The sequence below is a fragment of the Ptychodera flava genome, chromosome 13, assembly GCF_041260155.1.
Source record: "Ptychodera flava strain L36383 chromosome 13, AS_Pfla_20210202, whole genome shotgun sequence".
Lineage (NCBI taxonomy): Eukaryota > Metazoa > Hemichordata > Enteropneusta > Ptychoderidae > Ptychodera > Ptychodera flava.
The window spans coordinates 29649215-29664015 of NC_091940.1; the positions used below are offsets into that span (position 1 = coordinate 29649215).

Here is a 14801-nt window from a genome sequence, read left to right on the forward strand (position 1 = left end):
CGCGGGTCCACAGTGCCAACTCCGTCCGGACGCATCAGTCCATCGAGAACAGCCACGTAGCAGCTCGACGCTAAAGTACAATAATCCTCGTAGAAAGTCACAGCATGAAACTCCTACCACTAGGACGTTTCCAAATAACTGTAATGTACTCACAGGAACTCTTGAATCAGAACTTCCTCAGGCGTCAACAGGCACATAAAGTTTCTAGACTGCAGTCTAGCGGGAAAAAGTCCGTAAAGTCGGCCTCGGTCTTAAAAACTGGGAAACTCAGTGAACGTGGACTTCCGACGATCCCAGCACTTGCGGAAAGTCAAAGTGACGTGGCAAAAAAAAATCAAAAAAATACATTATTCATAAACACCTGGTCACGCAAATAAGCAAAAGAAAACCAAAAGGAATTCAAACTATGTTACCTGGTCACTAGAAAAATGATAGAGGGCGTTTCCCTCGTAACAGAGTAAATTACTCATACTTTTACTTGACAGCGGCCTGTACGGAAATTACGGAAGAGAAACGTCAACGCTGAATTAATTATTGGCTAAAACATTCCTCCTTATAAGTATAGTAAAAAAAATCACGTGCAGCCACAGCAAAAATGAAAAAAAAACTAGTTAATTTGGCGTGATTAAAGAAGAAATGGACGCCGTTGTAACAGCTGACGCTTTGTGAGAAAAGCTGCCGGATAATATGGATCTGCGATGCTATAGATAACGCAAACACGATTGTAACTAATTTGGGATAATTGGATTTTCACATTTTGCAAATTTCTCAAAAGTGCTAGGTGCCATATGGCTGAATGTTGCAATACCGCAAATTACTCATAAAACACGTGTGTAATATAAAAAGAAAAGTATATGAGATAACATTTGTGGATTAATTCGACGTTACCTCATCATCCAATTTAATGTCCAAAATTAGTTCCAATCGTGTTCGCAATAAAATTACGTTTGTATTTCAATAATTCTGAGAGATGGCATTATTTCCTTTTCTAATTAATTCCAAAGTTTCTAGTTAAATTGGCGTATGTGGACGCATTTCCCATCGCTTCGGACTATACCAGTAGTGGCGCCATCTTGAATGCAGTCAAAGGAGATAATCGATATTTTACAATGCAGAAAAGTGTCCTACAACAGAGCGACTCCAAAGCGATAAACGACACCGACTCATTCCCGCCAAACACATCGGAAAGACAGCGAAAGCGAAAGCGACTACCACAACTGATGATGTCAACGGTAAGGCCGTCTGTGCAGTCACCATGCCACGACTGATATCGACAAAGGGAAGATAAGTTCTCCAAATTGACAACGCGTTAGATATCTATCCTCATCTGAATACGATTACAAGTAACAACCATCACCTCGAGCACAGAGAAACATAGACAGAGTCGCAACACTTGCATGCCTTTTGTTCCATGGTCGTCTCGGTAGACTATTGGTTTTTCATATTAAAATGAGCTTCAAATTTTTGGTGTTAAACTTTTTGGAGGCTTTGTTTGTGGTTGATAATTACACGAGATTATGCGAAAAATACGACGAGATGGCATCGTACTGCCAGTCGCGTAGCAACCATAGTTACTTTGTGAGCTCTCAGGCCAGAAACACTGCTTCACGCCAATCAAAATATAACACGTCAGCAGTTTCATAAACATGTCCTTCCTTGACGCACGTGTAAAAGACGGTATGACTGACCGTAAACCATTGAGTAAAACCAGACAGTATCGATAAAAGACTTTCAAATTTGGTTCAAACACACTCATTATATATTCATAAAAATATGAGAGGAATTTATAAAGCGGTAAAACTAACTTTCCTGAAGCTAAAATAACACTCCCGTTTTCGCCAGCACGTCAATTCCGCTCAGCACCACACGACAACAACAACACAAACTTTGCCGAACATACTTTCGCTTAACAATTGGCGAAAATCCGAAAATTACTGAAGGATGCATGGTCGGCACTCTTCGGAATAGAGAGGCGAGAGCAACCTGAGGCGAGGCGAACATGGATGTGTTACGTAACCGCTTCACGCCTTAAACAATACCACAGGCGACCCATTAAGTATTACTGAGTTTTTCACATGTTTTCTCTATCATTTTCTCTTCTTTCTTCATGCTCTGAATGATCGGAATAAATAAAATAAATGGTTTATATAACCTAACCTAGCCTCTGTGACTCTTTATTTATTTTACACCCCATTACAAGGACGTATATCTCTCATACACACATGCTGTAATTAATTAGTCAACACAACTAATTATGCTAATACGTGGACTTATCAGGGATTTTACGGGTTGGTCAACATCGCGAAAGATAGGAATGGTTACTAAAACGGGAAGGTGAGAAGCTGTCCTGAAATGTGTTCAGAAATTACCAAATTGCGGCCAGTCATGACCATTTATCCAAAATCTGCCGCAGCCAATGTATTTCGATGGCCGAGGAGAGCTAACTACTCTAATTTCAATAAAGAGTCACCGAGGCTAGGTTAGGTTATATAAACCATTTATTTTATTTACCCCAATCAGTCAGAGCATGAAGAAAGAAGAGAAAATGATATAGAAGACAGTGTGAAAAACTCAGTAATACTTAATGGGTCGCCTGTGACAATACCCGTTGCGACTCTCTGTGCCTCGAGGAACAAAAACCACTGTGTGTATCACCGTGGGTGGAGTGACGGTGTTTGTATGTATGTGCGTGCGCGCGCGCGTGTGTGGATTTTCCCTTAAATGCCTGATAGGTTTATGAAAAATAGGACAACAAACAGCGAACTAATTTAAAATGGCCCAATAATGTACTAACGAAATATACAAGTTTATAATCAATAATTGCAGTCAGGAGAAGCAGCTGTACACTATTGGAGGGCCACCCTGTATGAACACTGTAAAATGCATGCATAAATTTGCTGATCCTCCCACGTGTCAACTTTGGTTATTCTGGTCTCGTCTTCACTCCATAGAGTCTCATGGATAGGAGTAGCAGCATAAATTTCTGAATGCACCTAAGTTTTTAGTCACTTTTCCTATCTTTCGCACTATTGACTAACCCATTAAATCACTGATAAGTCCACGGATTGGCATAATTAGTTGTGTTGACTAATTAATTAAAAGATGTCAATAATCATCCTTGCAATGGGATGTAAAATAAATAAAGAGTCAAGAGGCTAGGTTAGGTTATATAACCATTTATTTTATTTACGCCGATCAGTCAGAGCATGAAGACACAGTCCCTCTATCCATAGAGAGACTGTACGAAGAAAAGGAGAAGAACTGATAGAGAAAACCGTGAGAAACACTCAATAATAAGCTTATTGATAGTGTCTGGGCCGCCTGTGATCACGGCAACGGTATTTACAGCGTCTACTTCTACGCAGGGTGGTCAGGATCAGCAAGTATAAGCGTGCAATTGATACATCCCCGTGAAGCAGTACTGTGGATTCGAAAAGTCTTCAGAAACATCGAACGCAGAATCGACTGGCTTGGCCGTTTCGGAAACGGTACCTACACCGACGAAGGCAGGTGTTATGTGTCGGAGGGTAATTTCTGGAAGAACAAGTGCGAATACGGCAATGAGAAAGCTCTCGGTAGCACAATGTTCCTTTTTGAAAAACCGAAATTTCTTACCTGCCAGCAACAATAAGAAAAAATTACGCGATCTCAAGCACAAACCTTGCAGTCATATGCCAAATCTTACCTGCCTCCGAATCCAGAAAGACGTCTTCTTTCAGAGGTGAGACTTTGGGTAAAATTTACTTACTTATCTCGAAGGTTGTAGTTTATTGGGGTCAAGCTATACCGATGACATAGTTCGATCATGTGTAAAATGTCGAAATTTATGTATTTTATATCTAGTGTGAGCTGTCGGTAACCGTGGAGCTGATATTGTTGCATTCATCCTAACTTATTTGTGAGTAACACCTCGAAAAGGTGTCTGACAAAAATTTGTGCTCAAACTTTCCTCACGGACAATGCAGCCTTCGTAAACTTTTGATTACTTATGATAGACAATAAAACACTAGTCAGACAAAGAATTGTAAAATATCACATTGAAACGACATTGAGTGACCAGTTATACACAGCCAAAGTCACTTTATGAGGTAGAAATACGATTACCTACATAAAAAATGATAAATGATTGCTTGCATGGCTATTTTCTCTTCAGGTTGAATAAAAATGTATAGTTTCCTGAAACCCGACCTACGCCATGGTAATAAAAACCATGCCAACGTAACTGTGATATTTTGAGCATCATAAAACAAACCACGCATAATTTTGCAAAATTTTGCTTGGTTTTTTTTTAATGGTTGAGAACTTCACGTTGAGGGAGGGTGTCCGTCGTCGGAATTGTACGTGTGCTACTTTTTATTTACAAAAAATGTATTTCATGCATGATATGTAGATGCATCACATCAAGATAGCTGCAACAATAAAATTTTACGTATTCATTGTTAACAAACTTGTTTTAACTTTCATCAATCGCCATATATAATTACAGTGTTTACATCGGTCGTAGGACAACCTTTGCGCAGAGTCCCGACTCCCTTTAAATATGAATTTAAGAAAAAGTTCTCGACCCACTGGTCATCCTTTTTCCTTACGGTATTTTACCGAATGTAGCATAATTATTTTGGTCTCGTTAAAAGCATGTTAAACATTTCCCAGTCAATACGAAGATCACATAACGTGCAGGAAGATTTTAAACTTATACTCTTAGCACAATTACAAGAACACTGTCTGCCAAACCAGTGAGCTTATAGAAATTCAACGTTCACGTGTACCGAGAAATGCATGCTAGTAAATCTACCAATTTGGGCGTCAGTGTGTGGAATATAATTTTAAACCATGGAACTGTGAAGAGGAAAAACTTCAAACTAGAAAATAGAAGTTTCCGCCGCTTGACAGAACGATGCATCAAAATTACAAACTAGCTGCCGATATACTTCTGTTTTTGTTGAAAAAAATGAGAAAAGTGGTGGATTTTTTTGCATATGCAAATTCAACATCATTTAAAAATCCAAAGGACTTGTACACTACTCATAAGTTGTTTTAAGCACTGGTTTACGAGAAGTCAAAGTTGATGCGGATGAGGGCTGATAGATGGTAGAAGCTGCTGGCCAACCAACCTGCCTGATGTACAGCTCCATGTTTATTACAGCGGAACTGCAAAGACGGCTTTCAAATGTTCCTTTCTTACAATATTGCATACCTCGTGAGTTTTGAACATTCTCAGAAAAATTAAATGTATACAGTCACCTGTAATCTAAATACGCCCATATACGGTCAAAGGGGCGTTGCTTGGTATTCAAAATGCCCATGTGAGAGCGCGGTTTTGAAAAAGCGGCCACCCGCTTAAAAGCTGTGATTGGTTAGATTTTCTCTTTCCATGGTAGCTGTGGCAAAATTGAAACAGGTGATAGTATACCTTTAAAGCCCCCACTCAATTATCAGATTTATTATATTATTTACTTGATAAAATATTCAATAGAAAACAAAAGAATGACAAACTGTTAATGGGCTGTTGACGTACTGAAATACTGATGTACTGAAATACGTCAGGCAAAACAGCAGAGAAGATCAGCTGAACATAAATGGCACACGACTAAACTGCAAATTCATCTGCAGATCTACAAAGATAAATGTCACCTGGTCAACAAATTAATTCGCCTTGCTAAGCGTAACCACTATAGGCGAGCGGCAGGCTCACCTATTTTTCACACTTAATGTACCCACCTTACATACGGCCACATCATACATCATTTGAAAGCTTATTATCTCTCCTTCAAGAAAATTGACGATGTGGAGCTGCCAAGTAGGGCCATACCCCCCCTAATTTGCATAATTATAATGGGTACCCAATTTGCATAAATGTGATATAAAATTAGGAAATTCATTGTAAACTACTCTAAACATACTTTTAAACTATCGAGTGATATATCAAATGAAAGGTATTTGCATGTAGAATATGAAATAGATATTCAAAAAGATATTATAATTCATTTCACTGAAATATATTCATATTCATATTGAAAAAATATTTTCCCCTTTTGAATAACAATATTTTAAAACATATAACACATAAAGCCACATCATACAGCAACATCATACATCATTTGCAAGCTTATTGTCTCTACTTGAAGAAAATGCAAAGTATTTAGCTGTCAAGTAGGGCCTTGGCCTTTTATTAGCATAAATCACATGGATACCCAATTTGCATAATTGGGATATAGTATTAGAAATTTATTACTAAGTACTCTAAACATACTTTAAAACTATCGAGTGATACATCAAATGAAAGGTATTTGCATGTAGAATACTAAAATGATATCCAAAATGATATTTAAATTCATGTCACTGAAATATTTTCATATTTATATTGAAAAAATATTTTTCCCTTTTGAATAACAATATTTTAAAATTTTTAACACGTAAGGCCAAATCATACAGCCACATCATATGTCATTTGAAAGCTTACTATCTCTACTTTCAGAAAATTGACAATGTTGAGCTTTCAACTACAGCAATGGCCCTTAATTAGCATAATTTACACGGGTACCAAATCTACATTTATACGATATAAAATTAGAAATTTATTAACTACTCTATACATACTTTAAACTATCGAGTGATATATCAAATGAAAGGTATTTGCATGTAGAATACGAAATGGACATCCAAAAAGATATTAAAATGATTTCACTAAAATGTTTTCGTATTAATGTAGAAAAATATGTTTTCCTTTTGAATAACGATATTTTAATTATTGTAACACATTGAACCACATCATACAACCATATCAAACGTCTTTTGAAAGCCTACTGTCTCTGCTTCACGAAAATTGACGATGTGTAGCTGCTAAATAGGGCCGTAATTCTGTAATCTGCATAATGTACACGGGTACCTAATTTGCATGAATCCGATATAAAAATACAAAAAATCCATTGTGAAGGATGTACGAGCGGTACGCGCGCGTGGAATTTGTCACTTCCCATAGGATTACATTGAAATTTGCTGGAAAATCAATTTCTACTAATGTCATTTTCATGAAAATTTGCACAAAGCTCAGTCTAGAGAAATAAATAATACTGATCAAATAAAATTATATGGTCACCGCGCTAAATTTTGAGATAAACAGCATTGAATTATTTAATCCATAGAAAATGCATTGGTGAGAAACTGCTGACTCAGCATTTGTTCTCACAAATGGCAAAATTCATGGTCATTTATCTCACAAACGAGCGCGGTGACCCCTATATTTTATCACACATTTTGATAATACTTACAAAGGAGAATCCAAAAATTGACAATTTAGAGAAATGACATTACTATCGAGTGATATATCAAATAAAAGGCATTTGCATGTAGAATAGAACTATGAACTCCAAACGTGTATTTAAAGTATTCTTATTGAAAATTTTCAGTTAAATCGTAACTATCTTGACTCATTTTTAATATTCATAAAACTATTTAGTAAATACGAATAATGCCCACATTATGGAGATAAATATATGAATTTGTTTTGCAATTGATTTTTCTCCATTCAGGATAGGCAGACGGGAACCTTTCCCTCTCTAATTCCCATATAGCTGAACAACAAGAACATATAAAACCAACTGGAACTAATTCGGGATAATTGGATCTTCATATTTTTCAAATTTTCTCAAACGATTTTGGTGCCCTATAGCTGAGTGTTAAAATATTACAAATTACTCTTAAAAACAAGTAAAAAGAAAAGCAGCTGAGCTTACATTTCCAAATTAAACCGACATTACTTCACCCTCCAATTATTCTAAATAAGTTCCAATCTTGTTATAAATAGATGTGTGTTAAATAGGCCTTTTGTATTATTGATGTCATTTTAGTTTGAATTTCTCTAGAAATCTTGTTTTGATGGATAATCACTTGCTACCACATCTGTGTTACATCGACTGTTTCAGTTCAGTTATGTGGAATATGTAAACGGAAGACACAATATTTCATTTTATCGTATTTATCGTTATGTAATAAAGGGAAAGCAACTCAACACATCGTTCATATATATTTTCGTTGTTTGCGTTTTGTGTATGATATTGTGTACATTGTCAGTGTATATTATGTTTGGCTGTTTTATATAAAGTGTTGAATAGCCATTGCAATTATTCCGGTCAACAGTAAAATATTAACGACACTTTCAAATTGATACCTCATGCTAAAAGTACAAGTCCACAAAATGACGCCCACCAGGAAATAAGTTCGTAGGCCGCCCAATTATAAGTGGATGATGTAGTCTAACCTTTCACAGATCAGAATTCATTGACTATTTTCTCAAACAAATAGTGAAGAAATAAACAACATAGATCAAAAATACAATAGATTTTACACGGAAAATTGAGCAATAAAAGTTCCGACTAATACGACACTGGTAACACTAGACATTGTGTCAATGTACACTAATACGCCGCACAATGAAGCAATGGAATCGGCAGAACATTAAATCAGGAAGAACATCAAATGATTACATAATCAAACAACCAACAACAAAATACATGATAGCTATGCTGAATATGATCTTGAAAAACAACACGTTTCAATTCAACAACATAATTTTACCGTCAGATATTTGAGTGCAGTATGGGATCTCCAGCTTCACCAGAAATTCCCGACATTACATTTCACGAGACAAAATGAGAATAATTAAGCAACACACTGATTAAATGTCGCTCTGACTGAGATTCAGAGACGATGTATGAGTTTCATTGGAACTCAACACGGGCTTCATGAATTCATATCAAACATAAAAAAATGCATGCTACTTTCAAATTTTCGAAAGCTCTTCTCAAGAAATCATATCGTTAGACCTCATTATCTATACAGGTTATCGGTGCATCAAAGGGAACATTCTCGACTTCAGAACAAACACAAAACCAACAGATACATTCCAGTTCATGCAACCTAACGGCAACATTCAAGAGCCTTGTTAAACGCGAAACATTGTGATACATTAGAACAATCATGCAACAACATGACAGTACAAAATACAAGATATTTTCGAGCTAAAAGTAATGAAATGCGACAAAACGATTTAAATCATGTTTAATTATTACTAACTTTGTAACAATCGGATGACATTTAAATGTTATTAAATTTTCATTGAATTACTTTCGAAACCTTGGAATCGTAAAAAGTAAAAGGGAACCAACACATTATCAGGTCATGCCTATATGCAGATCAAAAACTTTTAAGTGCCCCTCTACAATTGCCAAAATTTTCGAATCCGCCCCAAATTATTTGTGAGCGTAGCCTTAGGACATACATAAGAAACGGAAATATAAGCGTTACGATGATGCCAAACTTCACAAAACCTACAACAGTCCGATCTCCTATTCCAATGAGCATAAACAAACACAGCCTGACCGAACAATAGACATTCTAGCCTCCCTACTTGAACAAACTGAACTTCAGTGGAACAACTTGATTAGTAACACGTACAATCATTCAATCAGTGCACACGTTTCACCAACCGAAAATGAATTTTTAGATACTGATGAAGACAACTCTGTTCTCGAGAGGTAGCATCAAAGGATCGCAGTGTCACATTAGTCTTGCCACCCCATAGGGCTGGGCACGTAGATTAGGGGCACGTCTTGCCATGTCAAATCAACACTTTACGTAAACAGCCAAACGTAACATACTACAATATACACAGGATTTACTGGAAATGAGTGACACTTTATCGCCATGAATGATTTGGATCATGAATCATGCCATTACTTTGATTGCAGCTTACTCTGACACATTGTTTCGACTACAGAGTTACTTTTCAACAACTACATTCATAATGTCACGAAATAATTTTGGCATTCAAATCATTCACCATATGTTAAATCAAAATGTATATATATATATATATATATATATATATATATATATATATATATATATATATATATATATATATATATGACTGTTGTCATGGTTACAACATTACAAGAAAATGTTGGTATTCTTGAGTAACATTTAAAAGTTTCCTTATGCTGTGAATGGCTATATTATACTCCAAACAAAAGGCATGTTTGAAGAAACAGCCTCTGACCTATAAAACCTAGACATTAATATTGAATAACATTGTAAACAAGTAAAGGTGTTCATATGTTCTAAAAATACATTCAACAAAAAAGTAATCTTTTTCAGAACTAATTTCAGCTGTTTGTTCACCATGTTCTATGCACTTATTTCACACCATAATGCTTGTGGCTTCATTGATACTTTTGTTAATTTTTTTTAATACCATTATTCAAAAGGGGAAATATTTATTTCAATAGAAATAAAAAAATATTTCAATAAAATCACTTTTAATATTTCTCTCAATATCAATTTTGTGTTTTACATTCAAATACCGTTACCAAATACCATATATCAGTCGATAGTGTAAAAGTATGTTTAGAATAGTTAACAATGAATTTGCTAATTTAGTATCTTATTTGTATTATTTGTATCTTACCAGTGTAAATTATGCAAATTAAAGGGCACGGCCTTCCTTGATAGCTCAACATTGTCAATTTTCATCAAGTCGATATATTAAGCTTTCAAATGACGTATGATGTGGCTGTATGATAGAGCTATATGTTTTAAAAATTTTTAAATATTGTAATTCAAAAGGGGAAAATGTTGTTTTCAATATAAATATGAAAATATTTCAGTGAAATCAATTTTAATATCTCTTTGGATATTTATTTTATGTTCTACATGTGACTACCTTTCATTTGATATATCACTCGATAGTGTAAACATATGTTTTGAGAAGTTAACTATAAATTTATAATATTAAATCACATTTATGCAAATTGGGTACACATGTTAATTATGCAAATTAGGGGGTTATGGCCCTATTTGGTAGCTCCACATTGTCAATTTTCTTGAAGAAGAGATAATAAGCTTTTAAATGATGTATGATATAGCTGTGTGTTGTGGCTGTGTGTGTTAAAATTTTTAAAATATTGTTATTCAAAAGGGGAAAATATTGTTTTCCATATAAATATGAAAATATTTCCGTGAAATCTATATCAATATCTCTTTGGATATTAATTTTGTATTCTACATGCGACTGCCTTTCATTTGATATATCACTCGGTAGTTTAAACGTATGTTTAGAGAAGTTAACAATAAATTTCAAATATTATATCGCATTTATTCAAATTGGGTACCCGTGTTAATTATGCAAATTAGGGGGTTATGACCCTACTTGGCAGCTCCACATCGTCAATTTTCTTAAAGTAGAGATAATAAGCTTTTAAATGACGTATGATGTGGCCGTATGTAAGGTGGGTACATTAAACTCCTAAAATAAGGCCCTTTTTGTGGATTCGCCGCTTGCCTATACGTTCCTCTAGCTCTACCAAGAAACTTTTAACTTGCACAACCTACAAAAACATAACCTATGGTGGCCGTGCCTTCTCTAATGCTGGCCCTAAACTATGGAATGCACTACCACTTTACATCAGAGAATCTGCAAACTTAGAAACTTTCAAAAGAAAGCTGAAAACTCACATGTTCACCAGAGCATACAGTGTGGCTTAACCATTGAGCGTCACAGAGCAAACCTTCTGTTTTGGATTTTGGCGCTATATAAACTTTTGCTGATTGATTGATTGATTGTTGACACATTCGATAATGCGAGAACCTGGGATTGAGAAGGGCGCCGTGTACTGCACTGCCTTGCACTCGGGAGAAAAATAACTATAGATATACGGCAGATACGCAGACACAATGTCCTAGGGGTGATATGAGGGGTCTTGAGGAGCTGTACGGGGGTCTGTTAAATTCAGTAATGTCGTGAGGGGTGATTCTTCTCTTGCTGTGTATGATTGACACTCTTTCAACTGCACAAACATCCATAACAATGCACCAAAGCAGAGCCGCACAATAGATAGTAGATGGGGAAGAGCTACTGTCTATGGCCCAGCTGTGAATAAGATAAATGCCATATGCATTCACCAGAGTGTTGATCCAATACACACTTAGTCCGTGGGCTAGAGGGGGTCTACGTGCACCCCCCCCCCCCACAGGATAACAAACCTGTATTTTTCAGAACCCTTGGGATCCCTAGAATACGAAATGGAATTTTAACATAAAAAATATTGGGACGCAAGAGCTGTTATGGTCATGTTTTGAAGGGTAGCAAAATCACGATTTTCCAAGTCAAATGCATTTTCGTCATATCTGTCTTCTTGTAAGTCATGTGCTGAGCTCAAAAATGGTAGAATTTGGTTTTAGCTATGACTGAAATTTTCAATGTAAACTTTGGGGTATGGGGTAAGTTTTGGTTATATATCATGAAAACTATACAAGATATTGCATGTTACAATATGTCATTCTAAAGACTTGTAAATTATCTTGCTAATGATACCTAACGAGCCAGGTTATATTCAAAAACAGACTCAACAGATAACTTATAAGAAGACAAATTTAACAAAAATGCATGCAAATCTGCTACACTGTTATTTTGCGGTACCCTTCAAAATATGACTGTTACAGCTGTAGATTCCCAATATTTTTTCTGTTAAAAGTCTATTTCATATTTCTGACATATTCCTGTACCAAATAAAACAGATTTAATAACAAAAATGGCCAGATTTTATATGTCTAGGTAAAAAAAATGGTAGAATTTGGTTTTAGCTATGACTGAAATTTTCAATGTAAACTTTGGGGTATGGGGTAAGTTTTGGTTATATATCATGAAAACTATACAAGATATTGCATGGCTACACTGTTATTTTGCGGTACCCTTCAAAATATGACTGTTACAGCTGTAGATTCCCAATATTTTTTCTGTTAAAAGTCTATTTCATATTTCTGACATGTCCCTGTACCAAATAAAATAGATTTAATAGCAAAAACGGCCAGATTTTATATGTCTAGGTAAAAAAATGGTAGAATTTGGTTTTAGCTATGACTGAAATTTTCAATGTAAACTTTGGGGTATGGGGTAAGTTTTGGTTATATATCATGAAAACTATACAAGATATTACATGTTACAATATGTCATTCTAAAGATTAGTAAATTATCTTTCTAATGATACCTAACAAGCCAGGTTATATTCAAAAACAAGCTCAGCAGATAACTTATAGGAAGACAGTTTTAACAAAAATGCATGAAATTCTGCAACACTGTTAATTTGCGGTACCCTTCAAAATATGACTGTTGCAGCTGTAGAGTCCCACAATTTTTTCTGTTAAAAGTCTATTTCATATTTCTGACATGTCCCTGTATCAAATAAAACAGATTTCAGACAAAGCATTGCATTTTTTATTATGCCTAGCTAAAAAATTGGTAGAGTTTGAGTTTTACTGTAATTTGCAATGTTAAATTTTGGGGTAAGGGGTAAGTTTTGGTTATATTTGACAAAAACTGTGGAAGATATTGCATAGTGCAATATGTCATCTTAAAGAGGAATAAATTCCCTTCCTAATGATACCAAACAAGTGAGGTTATGTTAAAAAATGAGCTCAGCACATGACTTACAAGAAGACAGATTTGACGAAAATGCATTTGGCTTGGAAAATCGTGATTTTGCGGTACCCTTCAAAACATGACCATAACAGCTATTGCGTCCCTATATTTTTTCTGTTAAAATTCCATTTCGTATTCTAGGGATCCCAAGGGTTCTGAAAAATACAGGTTTGTTATCCTGTGGGGGGGGGGTGCATGTAGACCCCCTCTAGCCCACGGACTAACTGCAGTGCAATGGCAAGATAAATTTTCATGTCTATTTCCTTCCTGAAGGCATTTGAAATGTACATAACTTGTCTTCTGCGAGGCAGAAACAAAAGATTTTCCATACATTTTGCTGTAGTTTCGATTTTTTGTGTGGGGGAGGTGGGCCCCACACAAAAAACATCTTCAAGGCGAGTTGCGGGGATATGAATCTGCAGCAACCATACATTTTGCCAGAGTAGTATGTCCATTTTTAAAAATAATTCCTTGACATTTATTCATATCCACGCCTCACTGCACAACAAAAGAAATTTTTCATGAGTTTTGTGGAAATTCTCCAATAAAAATGTGAACTATCAGACGGATACATCTTACATCCTGTGCACCTATAATTAACAGTTGTTGAAACAACACTGTATAAATATCTCTTTATAGACACCATGTTGAAGTATTTACATTTCATCTCCATAAAATTTTCTAGTTACTGTGTCTTGACAAGCTTAAAATTGCTTATGGTAGTACGCGCTTCAAAAGTGAAAGAATTTTTTGAAAAAAAAATTGAAATTCAAAATGGCTGCCAACATTGTGTTAACTCTATGGGGAAAATAAAATTTCCTAATTTCGAAAAAATAAGACAATAGAATTTCTTCTTACTCCAAGGGCTTTAAAATGAGCCCTCACAAGTGGTAGATCAGAAAAGAGTTGTTAAGTTTAGGAGTCCGGATATCTGTCCCCGAGGCACATTCTACCTCAATACCCCTTATCCTCTCTATAGAAACACTCTATAGAAACAACTTTAAGGCTATCATATCAGCAAGCGCTGTCTGACCCAATGGGATCTTTCTTTTACTCTTCTGCTCCGTTTGTAATTTGCATTTTTGAGATGACTTATCCAGTGACATCAAACTGCACTAATCCATTCTTTACCAGTTCCTTATATTAAACTATCTACACAGCGAGTCACGTACAGAGTCTGATTGTCTTTGTACAAGCAGAATTTCTGACTGTATCAAGTACCGTAGGCTCAATCAACAGTAAAGTGGCCACGAGTGTAAGACAGCGTTCTATTTTGGGGAAGGTATATCCATGTATAAAATTTTGAAATACTTCCTTTGCGGTA

The 14801-nt window shown here is 35.6% G+C and overlaps 1 protein-coding gene across 1 annotated transcript in view; it reads right to left on the reverse strand.

Annotated features, from left to right (window-relative positions):
- Positions 1-14801, reverse strand: part of LOC139148120 (reticulocyte-binding protein homolog 2a-like) — a 581355-nt gene that overhangs the window by 301038 nt on the left and 265516 nt on the right. The gene's annotated exons all lie outside the window — the stretch shown is intronic.